This window comes from Colobus angolensis, unplaced genomic scaffold (assembly GCF_000951035.1).
Source record: "Colobus angolensis palliatus isolate OR3802 unplaced genomic scaffold, Cang.pa_1.0 Scaffold21, whole genome shotgun sequence".
Classification (NCBI taxonomy): domain Eukaryota; kingdom Metazoa; phylum Chordata; class Mammalia; order Primates; family Cercopithecidae; genus Colobus; species Colobus angolensis.
In genome coordinates this window covers 3,088,918-3,099,330 of record NW_012115266.1, presented here as the reverse complement: position 1 = coordinate 3,099,330, position 10,413 = coordinate 3,088,918, and positions in this window count along the sequence as shown.

Sequence of the window (10,413 nt, the reverse complement as noted above, 5' to 3'; positions counted from 1 at the left end):
TGGTCTCAAACTTTTGACCTCGTGATCCGCCCACCTCAGCCTCCCAAAGTGCTGGGATTATAGGCATGAGCCACTGCACCAATTTCTCTCTTCTTGTAAGGACAACTGTTGTATAGGGTTTAAGGCCTACTCTACTCCGGTATGACCTTAACTTGATTATATCTGCGAAGACCCTGTTTCCAAATAAGGACACATTCACAGGTTCCAGGCATGCATGAATTTTGCAGAGACAAAATTCCACCCAGTAGGGACTGTAGTTTGATATGTGCAATAGGCAACACACACCTCCTTCCCCTGACCCTGGTGGCAGGGTAGCTCTCAGCTGGGGCACAGCGGCCTGAGGACAATGCCAAGAGAGGAACAAAGCATTTGATTATAACCTTCCTAGAAGGAACAAAGTTACGCGGTGCTGCAAACTGGTTGCCACAGCTGGGTATAACCTTTACAACAGGCTCTGGGGTCCATTAGAAAACTTCTCTCAGCCGCCAGGCGCAGTGGCTCATGCCTGTAATCCCAACACTTTGGGAGGCTGAGGTGGGCGGATCACCTGAGGTTGGGAGTTCAAGACCAGCCTGACGAACATGGAGAAACCCTGTCTCTACTAAAAGTACAAAAAATTAGCCAGACATGATGGCACATGCCTGTAATCCCAGCTACTCGGGAGGCTGAGGCAGGAGAATGGCTTGAACCTGGGAGGCGGGGGTTACGGTGAGCCAAGATCGTGCCACTGTACTCCAGTCTGGGCAACAAGAGTGAAACTCCATCTCAAAAAGAAAAGAAAAAAAGAAAACCTGTCTCAGCCAGGTGCAGTGGCTCACACCTGTAATCCCAGCACTTTGGGAGGCCAAAGCAGGCAGATCACTTGAGGTCAGGAGTTCGAGGCCAGCCTGGCCAACATGGTGAAACCCAGTGTCTACTAAAAAAATTTAAAAATTAGCCAGGCATGGTGGTGGGCACCTGTAATCCCAGCTACTCAAGAGGCTGAGGCAGGAGAATCGCTTGAACCCAGAAGATGGAGGTTGCAGTGAGCTGAGATCTCCCCACTGCACTCCACCCTGGGCAACAGAGCAAGACTCTGCCTCACAAAAAAAAAATTTTAAAAATGAAAGAAACAAAAACTTGTCTCTTTGACAGTAACTTGGAAAAGGGGGAAAAAAGGCAAAAAAGAAAGAAAACTTGTCCCCAGGCTGGAGGAGGCCAGAAGGGTGGCCAAGGAGTTTCTAAATTGGGTGACCGCTCTCCTTTCAATAATAGTCCCTGAAGAATTTTTAAACAGAGGAAGGCAGGAAGAAGGAAAATAGTGTTTCTGGATCACTCATGGGGTCCACGCCTTCTGCTGGGCACTCGGCCAGGGCCATCTGGGGAGACAATAGGATTCAGTGGTTAAGCATGCTGGTGCTGGAGCCAGACTACCTGGGTTTGAAACCGACTCCACCACTTGGTGGTTTATAACCCTGAGCAAGTCACTTATCTTCTCTGCCTCAGTTTCCTCATTTGTAAAATGCAGCTAATAACGGCACTCAGCTCCTAGGGTCACTGAGGGGCTCTCATGAATATAAAGTCCTTGGCTCTGCCTAGAACAGAGGAAGTATCCTTCTGATGTAATCACCTTTATGGCAGCCACACACAGGGCTGGCATCATTGTCCTTATTCTACAGGTGAAGAAATGCAGATTCATTCTTTTTTTTTTTGAGACGGAGTCTTGTTCTGTCACCCAGGCTGGAGTGCAGCGGCACAGTCTCAGCTCACTGCAAGCTCCGCCTCCTGGGTTAAAGCAATTCTCCTGCCTCAGCCTCTCAAGTAACTGGGATTACAGGTGTCTGCCACTGCACCTAATTTTTGTATTTTTAGTAGAGACGGGGTTTCACCATGTTGGCCAGGCCGGTCTTGAACTCCTGACCTCAAATGATCTACCTGCCTCGGCCTCCCAAATTGGGGATTACAGGTGTGAGCCACCATGCCCAGCTAGAAATGGAGGTTCAAAAAGTGACGTGGGGGGCACACCGGCTACTTGCTCATACTGTTCCCTCTGCCTAGAACACTTGACTCTCCCTTTTTCTAGTTTATAGTTTATTCTCTCTTCATCTTTGGCTGAAGTGTCTCATCCTCAGGGATGTCTCCCTCTCCTGCTCCCCCAGACTGAGCTGGTCTCCCCGTCCTTCACCTTCCCAGAACCCTGGCTTCATCCCCAGGGCCCCAGGCACTTAGACATCGGGTGTGGAGGGGGTCCAATGGTGGCCCCAAGGAGATTTGCCCATGTTCTAACCCCTGAACCTGTGAATGTGACCTTATTTGGAAAAAAGGTCTTTGCAGGTGTGATTAAGTTAAGATCTTGAGAGGAAGAGATCACTGTGGATTACCCAGGTAGGCCCTAAATCCAGTGACAGGTGTCCTTGTCAGAGAGGCACACAAAGGAAAGACACAGAGGAGAGGCAACGCAAAGATGGGGACAGAGATTGGAATGATGTGGCCACAAACCTTGGAAGCCAAGGATTGCCAACACCACAGAAGCTGCAAAAAGGGAGTGTGGTCCCATTGGCACCTTGACCTTGACCTCAGGCTGCTGTTCCCCAGAACTACGAGAGAACCCATTTCTGTTGCTTTCAGCCCCTGGGTTTGGTGTCATTTGTTACAGCAACCACAGGAAACTCACAAGGTGTGCTCGTAGAATTTACCTGGAACAGAGTCACCTGCCACCCATTTGGACTGTGACTTGGGTGCAAAATAGGCCTTCATCATGTTAAGCCACTAATTCGGGGGCTGCTCTTTATAGCCACGAGCCTACCCTGACTCATTCCATGTTAGTAACACGTGGCTCCCTCAGGAGACTGGAAACTCCTTGAGGGCAGGGCCATGTCTCCCACTCACCATGAGCAGCTCAGCCTGCACAGTGGCCGCCACATTGTAGGAAGAAACATTTGTTGAATGCATTGAGGCTGAGACCTGGAAGATGAGCAGGAGTTGGCCAGATAAAGGGAGGGGATCAATCTTTCAGGTAGAGGGAAAGGTGGAACAGCATGGGAAAGGTCCAGAGGCTGGAGAGAACAGAGCTCACCTGGGAAGTGCCAACCCATTCAATGGTCTAGGACGCAGCAGATGCCCCCTGGCCCAGGCTCTGCACACATTTGCTGCAAATGATTCCTCATCTCCTCTCCCTGCTCCCTGACCCACTCAAGACTTCTTCAGGTCTTGCCCATCCTGGTTTCGTCTGCACATAAGAACTTCTCGGTCATGGGGCAGGTGGGTGGCTGGGAAGGACACTGGCTGGGCCTCAGGCCAGGCTCCATGACTGCCGCCCACACACTCATGCCCTTGGGCCTCCATTTCTTCCTCTGTCAAAGGGAGATGATAACTTTCCTTGCCAGCTCTTAGGGTGGAGTGAGGTGATGGGAGGAGGCGTGGACCGCACTGAGCTGGGCCAGAGCTATAGCAGGACTGGGTTCAAACCCGGTGAGAGGAATAGGGATAAGACAGGTTCCTGGCAGTGAACCCTCTGCCAGCCATGAGCCAACCCACAGAGAACCTGCCCCCAACCACAAACAGACCTTGCTGACATTGTGGACACATGGAAGGGGCTCTGGTGCCAGTGGAGGCTTCCCCGGTGTTGGTGGGCAACATGGCCCATGCAGACAGATGGCTCCACCAGGGCGAAAGCCTCGGGCTCTCTGTTTATCCACCCTTAGGCCGGTGGATGTCCAATGGTCACATGAAGACATCCTGGTCGAGTTCATTTCTATGTTCTATTTCAGCCGCCCCCAGTCGGCAGAGCAACCCAGTCCTCCCCATGCCATGGGGTCTCAGGTACCCCTCGTGGGGTCCTACAGACAGGATCTGGAGGAGCCTGTAACCCCCTCAGTCCCACCCCACCAAGCTCCACTCTCTCCTGCTCAACATCCCAACATCCCTCACCCAGCCTCTCCTCATGCTTCCAGGGCTGGGGAGCTCACTACTTATCAGGCTTTGATCTGCCCATATGACCCCTTCCCTCAAGGAGCTCACCGTGGCTGCAGAGGCAGACAGACCGACAGACAGATGACTGGGTGCTCTGCTACGAGGCAGAATGGAGTAAGTGCTCACTGGGGCGGCAAGGTGAAGATCACACAGAGGTCCCAATTCCTGAACCAGTGTGACATTCTGGGCCTGGCCAGACATCTTCCCCAGCTTCCACAAGCTTCTTGTGAGGGCAAAGCCTTCCAGAAGTAGAAAAAAACCATCTTGCAGGGGCAGTGGGCCCGCTCGGCTGCACTAATAGGGGAGGCGGCAAAGCAAGCAGGGAATGCTGTGCCCCACCCACTGCTCAGAGTGGAGACTGCAAACTCAGGCTGGAAGGGCCCTAGGAGTCCAACAGATGCAGCCCATTTATTTTACAGATGAGGAAACTGAGGCTCCCACAGCAAACCAGAGGCAAAGCTGGAGGTCCCCCTCCAGAGCTCCTACCTCCCAGCCCAGAGTTCTCTGCCTGCACTGGGTATCCAAAGCCCCCTTCCCTGGGAGGCACCAAACTCAGGGTGTCCAGCCAGTCAGGAGAGACAGGAGGGGGCTCGGGCTTAGGTGGAAGCCCGAGTCCAAGCCTCCAGCCTGCAACTAGCTTGCTGAGTGACCCTGGGGACATCGCTGCCCTCCTCTGGTCTTCATTTTCTCCTCCGTAAAATGGGATCATGATCTTTATTTCTCCTTTGGGCTGAAGGTCAGATGAGATGCCGAGTGTGTGAATGCTTTGCAAACTGCAGCATGCTGTGTCCGGAGAGGCAACACCACCATCACCCGCTCCTCACCATCCTCTTCATCATGCTAGAGAGTAAAACTCCGTGGCCGAAGTGCCCGGGTTTGAATCCTGGCTCTACCACTTGCTAGCTAGGTGACATCAGGCAAGTCACTTAACCTCTCTGTGCCTCGAATTGGTTGTCCCTCCTTACAAGGTTGTTAATACATGTAAAACACTTGGAGCGATTGGTCCTTGGTTCTTAGGAGCCAGTTCCAGGATGTTCTCCCCGTGCAACCCAGGACAGGTCTCATCTCCCAGCCTCAGCAGCCTCCTCTGAAAAATGGGGATGTTAATAATAGCACCTGGCTCAAGGCGACCTGGAGGATGGAGCAGGGCCAAGGCACACACTGTGCTGAGCCCAGGGCCAGCCCACAGAAGCACCGGCTCAATGAGTGCCTCGGAAGCCTGGCATTTGGAGCCTAGCGTGTCCTCAGCTCACCTTGGCTGGGCTTGGCCTTGGCAGGGCCATGGGCGGCAGGGAAGGGCCATCAGGATCTGGGAAAGTGGATCCAGCCCCAGACCAGATGGCCACCCTGGGGCCTCCCAGGAGGTGGGCTCTCCTTCAGTGACCTGCATGGTTGTGGGTTTGGGAGGAAGGAGCTTTCTCCCCACTCCATACTCCCACTGTGGCTGCCAAAGAACCCTCCCTGCCCCACTCCAGCCAGGCCATGTCTCCCTTCTCTGAGCTTCAGGTACAAGCAATCAGTTCATCAATACTTGGCAAAGCTCACTCAGAGCCCTGCTAGGGCGAGGACATCAGCAAAGATGAGTCGCGCCCACTCACCGAAGTTCAGCCTGGTAGAGGAACCACACCCCAGCAGCAAAGGTGCCCTGAGGAAGGCAAGGTTAGGTCTTGGAGGGTGGGCACCAGAGACGGCCTCCTGAGGAGGGGCCGGCAGAGCGGAGTGTGGGCCACCCTAGTGGAAGAGTTGGAAGGGCACAAGAGGCAGAGCGAACAGCAGGTGCAAAGGCATGCGATGTGGAACAGCTGGAATATTGGGAGAACAAGGCAAACTCAGTTTCCTGGGGAAAAGGTGGAACCGGGGGATGTGAGGACAGAGAGGTTGGCAAGGGATAGAGCTCAAAGGACCAGGAAAGGCCAGGCATGGTGGCTCACGCCTGTAATCCCAGCACTTTGGGAGGCCAAGGTGGGTGGATCACCTGAGGTCAGGAATTCAAGACCAGCCTGGCCAACATGGTGAAACTTCCATCTCTACTAAAAATACAAAAATCAGCTGGGCGTGGTGGTGCACACCTGTAATCCCAGCTACTCAGGAGGCTGAGGCAGAAGAATCACTTGAACCTGGGAGGCGGAAGTTTGCAGTGAGCTGAGATCATGCCACAGCACTCCAACATGGGGGACAGAGCAAGACTCCCTCTCAAAAAAAAAAAAATTTAGCTGGGCATGGTCGTGCACGCCTGTGGTCCCAGCTACTTGGGAGGCTGAGGTGGGAGGATCGCTTGAGCCAAGGAGGCAGAGGTTGCGGTGAGCTGACATTGTGGCACTGCACTCCAGCCTGAGAGACAGAGCCAGACCTTGTCCGAAAAAAGGAAAGGAAAAAAAAGGACCAGGAAGACAAGAACAAGAGTTTGAACTTGGCCTGAGGAGCACCGGGGAGCCATCGCAGTGTTCAGCATAGGAGGGAGAGCAGTAGCTTAGAAAGATTCCTTGTGGTCATGTGAGCATGGAGCATGGGTGGGGCCTACTGGGAGGAGTGCAGAGGCTCAGAGGGAGGGGCGCACTTAACTGGGCCACACACAGCTAAGTGCCCTATACCCAACACCCCATCTGGCCTCCTTGGCATAGCTTCACCTTCTGTCCTGTTTCCCTCTGCCTGAGTTCCACTTGCCCCAGTAGCTGCTCCCAGAGGCCAGGAGCACTTGGTCCTCCCTTCCCAGCAAAGGCATCAGCCCTGACCGCAGGAGGCGGATGTGTCAGTGATGGCTGGTGGCACGCCTGCGCCCCTGCTTCTGCCTGCGCTTGTGTGGGACGCTTCCTGGGCCTTCCCCCGCTCTGTCCCCGCACCCAAGCTGGAGCCACGGGTCCCACCTCTCCACCCTCACCCTCATGGTTGTCACCTCCTGAACACAGACAACAGACAATGTCTAGTCAGTGTGATGACATTAAATGTTCACAGACAAGAGACGGTTGGAAGGATGGAAACACCCATGGTTGGTGACACTTTCTGGACTAGTTGCTCTGCTACAAAGCAGAACAGAGTTAAGTGCTAACTGGGGCAGTGAGATGAGGGAGATTAAACGGAGGCCCCAATTCCTAAACCAGTGTGACACTCAGCCTGACCAGACACCTTCCGCAGCTTCCTGCGAGCTTCCTGTGAGGACAAAGCCTGAGAGATGGAAATAAAAGTCCTGCCGGGAAAATGGGGCCGCTCGGTTGCACTGATGGAGGAAGCAGTGAAGCAAGCAGCGAACACTTCTCCTGGCGCTCCGCATCCACACCCACCACTAACCTTGTCAGCCCCATCTTCAAAACAAAATATATCCACACTCTGAGCTCCTCCCTCACCCTCAGCACCACAGCCCTGGGCTGAGCCATCTCTCACTGGGATCATTTCTGCAGCCTTCTAGCTGGCGGTCCATGTTCACCTTCACCCTCTGCCATTTACTTACCACACAAGGTGCAGGGACACGCCTCTAAAACAAAAGCCAGGTCCAGGCACTTCTCTGTTCAAAATTCAGAAATGGCTTCCCTGTTCATGCAGAGTAAATTCCATGGCTCCTGACACTCTACCCTCTGGGTGCCTCCAGATTCATTGGGAGGCCTCTCCCTCGGCTCCACTCATCTTGGCCCCTTGTTCCTGGAACCCAACACACATCCCACCTCAGGGCCTTTGCACTTGCCGTTCTGTCTACCTGAAATACTTTCCCCGAAATGCCTGCCTCACTTCCTTGCCTCTCTGCTCATTAATTGCCTCATCACAGAGGCCTTCCTTGATCTCTACCAAAAATAGGTCTTGGCTGGGTGAGGTGGCTAATCCCTGTAATCCCAGCACTCTGGGAGTCTGAGGCAGATGGAACACTTGAGGCCAGGAGTTTGAGACCAGCCTGGCCAACATGGCAAAATCCCGTCTCTACTAAAAATACAAAACAGCCTGGCATGGTGGCACACTCCTGTAATCCCAGCTACTTGGGAGGCTGAGGCAGGAGAATTGTTTGAAACCGGGAGACGGGATTGCAGTCAGCCAAGATTGTGCCACTGCACTGCAGCCTGGGCCACAGAGTGAGACTCAGTCTCAAACTACAACGATGATGACAACAACAACAACAACAAACCCAGCTCTCCCCAACCCATCCCTTCTCTCTGCTCCTTACCTGTTTATTCTGGCTGACATTTACTTATTGTCTTCCCCACTAGAATGTCAGCTCCATGGGGCAGAAATTTGATATGTTTTGTGTCCTGCTGTATTCCCAATACCTGGCACTTAATAGGTGCTCATTTAATAGTTGTTAACTGAGGCCAGGCATGGTGGCTCACACCTGTAATCCCAGCATGTTGGGAGGCTGAGGTGGGCGGATCACATGAGGTCGGGAGTTTGAGACCAGCCTGACCAACATGGAGAAACCCCATCTCTACTAAAAAAATAAAAAGTAGACAGTCGTGGTGGTGCATGCCTGTAATCTCAGCTACCCGGGAGGCTGAGGCAGCAGAGTCACTTGAACCTGGGAAGTGGAGGTTGCGGTGAGCCGAGATCATGCCATTGCACTCCAGCCTGGGCAACAGAGTGAGACTCCACCTCAAAAAAAAAAAAAAAATAGTTGTTAACTGAATTGAGTGAATGAATGACTTACCGAATGAGGCTTCAGCATCCAAAAGAGTTTAGGAAACTTCATGGAAGGGGGCTTACTTGGGTCAGGTAGTGGAACTTCCAAATTTGGGGTTCCCTCTCTAATCTTTTGAATTTACTGGCACATGTCTGCCCTGACTCTCTTTTCAAAACAAAATATTTTTTATTTTTAGTTTTTTATTTTTATTTTTTTAGACAGGGTCTTGCTCTGTCGCCTGGGTTGGAGTGCAGTGGCATGATCTCAGCTCACTGCAACCTCTGCCTCCTGGGTTCAAGTGAGTGTCCTCAGCCTCCCAAGTAACTTTGATTACAGGGGTGCACCACCATGCCCAGCTAATTTTTGTATTTTTAGTATAGACAGCATTTCACCATGTTGGCCATGCTGGCCTCAAACTCCTGACCTCAGATAATCCGTCCACCTCAGCCTCCCAAAGTGCTGGGATTACAGGAATGAGCCATGGCGCCCAGCCCCCAATTTTTTTTTTTTGATAAAAAGTAGAGATGAGGTCTTGCTATATTGCCCAGGCTGGTCTTCAACTCTTGAGCTCAAGTGATCCTCCTGCCTCTGCCTCCAGGAATGCTGGGATTATGGGCATGAGCCACCATGCTCAGCTCTCAAGCCTCATTCGTTCATTCAGCAAATGTGTACCAACTTCTGCTCTGGGTAGGACTCTGGGAACCCTGAACAATCAAGTCCCAGCCCTGTAGCTATGAAAACAAAACAAACACAAGAATGGAAATGAACACTTAGAACACTAAGAGGCTCAGCTGTAAATGATACTTACATAGTAAAAAGAATGTAATCAATACATATTTATTTAACCAAAAATCACAATGGAACTCTGTTGGGAGGACCAGAAGAAAGGATAGGTGTGTATGTATGTAGGGAGTGGGAGGGAGATAGAAGAGTTAAGTTCTCATCTTCCATAGTAGGAAGTCAATAGATAGTGTCCAAATTTGAAAAACCAAGAAATTGCAATGCAAGCATATTATCTAGAAATGCAGAGGTAAATCTCAGAGGAAGCACCTCCCAGAGCAGCTGCCCTCAGGGTGGCATGGGATAGGGCCAAGTGCTGCTGGTTTTCTTAAGTCTTCAACTATTTGATTTTTTTGGAAATCAGCTTTCCCAGGTTGAATTTAACTATTTGATTTTGTAAACTAAGCACATAGGTTGCTTTGATAAAAATTAAAATCAGGCCGGGCACAGAGGCTCACGTCTATAATCCCAGCACTTTGGGAGGCTGAGGCGGGTGGATCACCTGAGGTCGGGAGTTCAAGACCAGTCTGGTCAACATGGCGAAACCTCGTCTCTACTAAAAACACAAAAATTAGCCAGAAGTGGTGGCACACACCTGTAGTTCCAGTTACCTGGGAGGCTGAGGCAGGAGAATTGCTTGAACCCAGGAGACAGATGTTGCAGTGAGACAAGACCACGCCATTGTACTCCAGCCTAGGCAACAAGAGTGAAACTCTGTCTCAAAAATAAAATAAGTAACATAGATTTATAAATTACTTATGAGGCTATGAATTCGAGGCTGCAAGAATTAGATGTTTTGGAAACAAGTCTTTTAAAGGTTATTTCAAAAGGCAACACAGGGCTGGGCATGGCGGCTCAAACCTGTAATGCCAGCACTTTGGGAGGCTGAAGCAGGAGGATCACTTGAGCTCAGGAGTTGTTTTTCTTTTTTTTTTTTTGAAATGGAGTCTTGCTCTGTTGCCCAGGCTGGAGTGTAGTGGCATAGTCTCGGCTCACTGCAACCTCTGCCTCCCAGGTTCAAGCGATTCTCCTCCCTCAGACCCCCAAGTAGCTGGGATTACAGGTACCTGCCACCATGCTCGGCT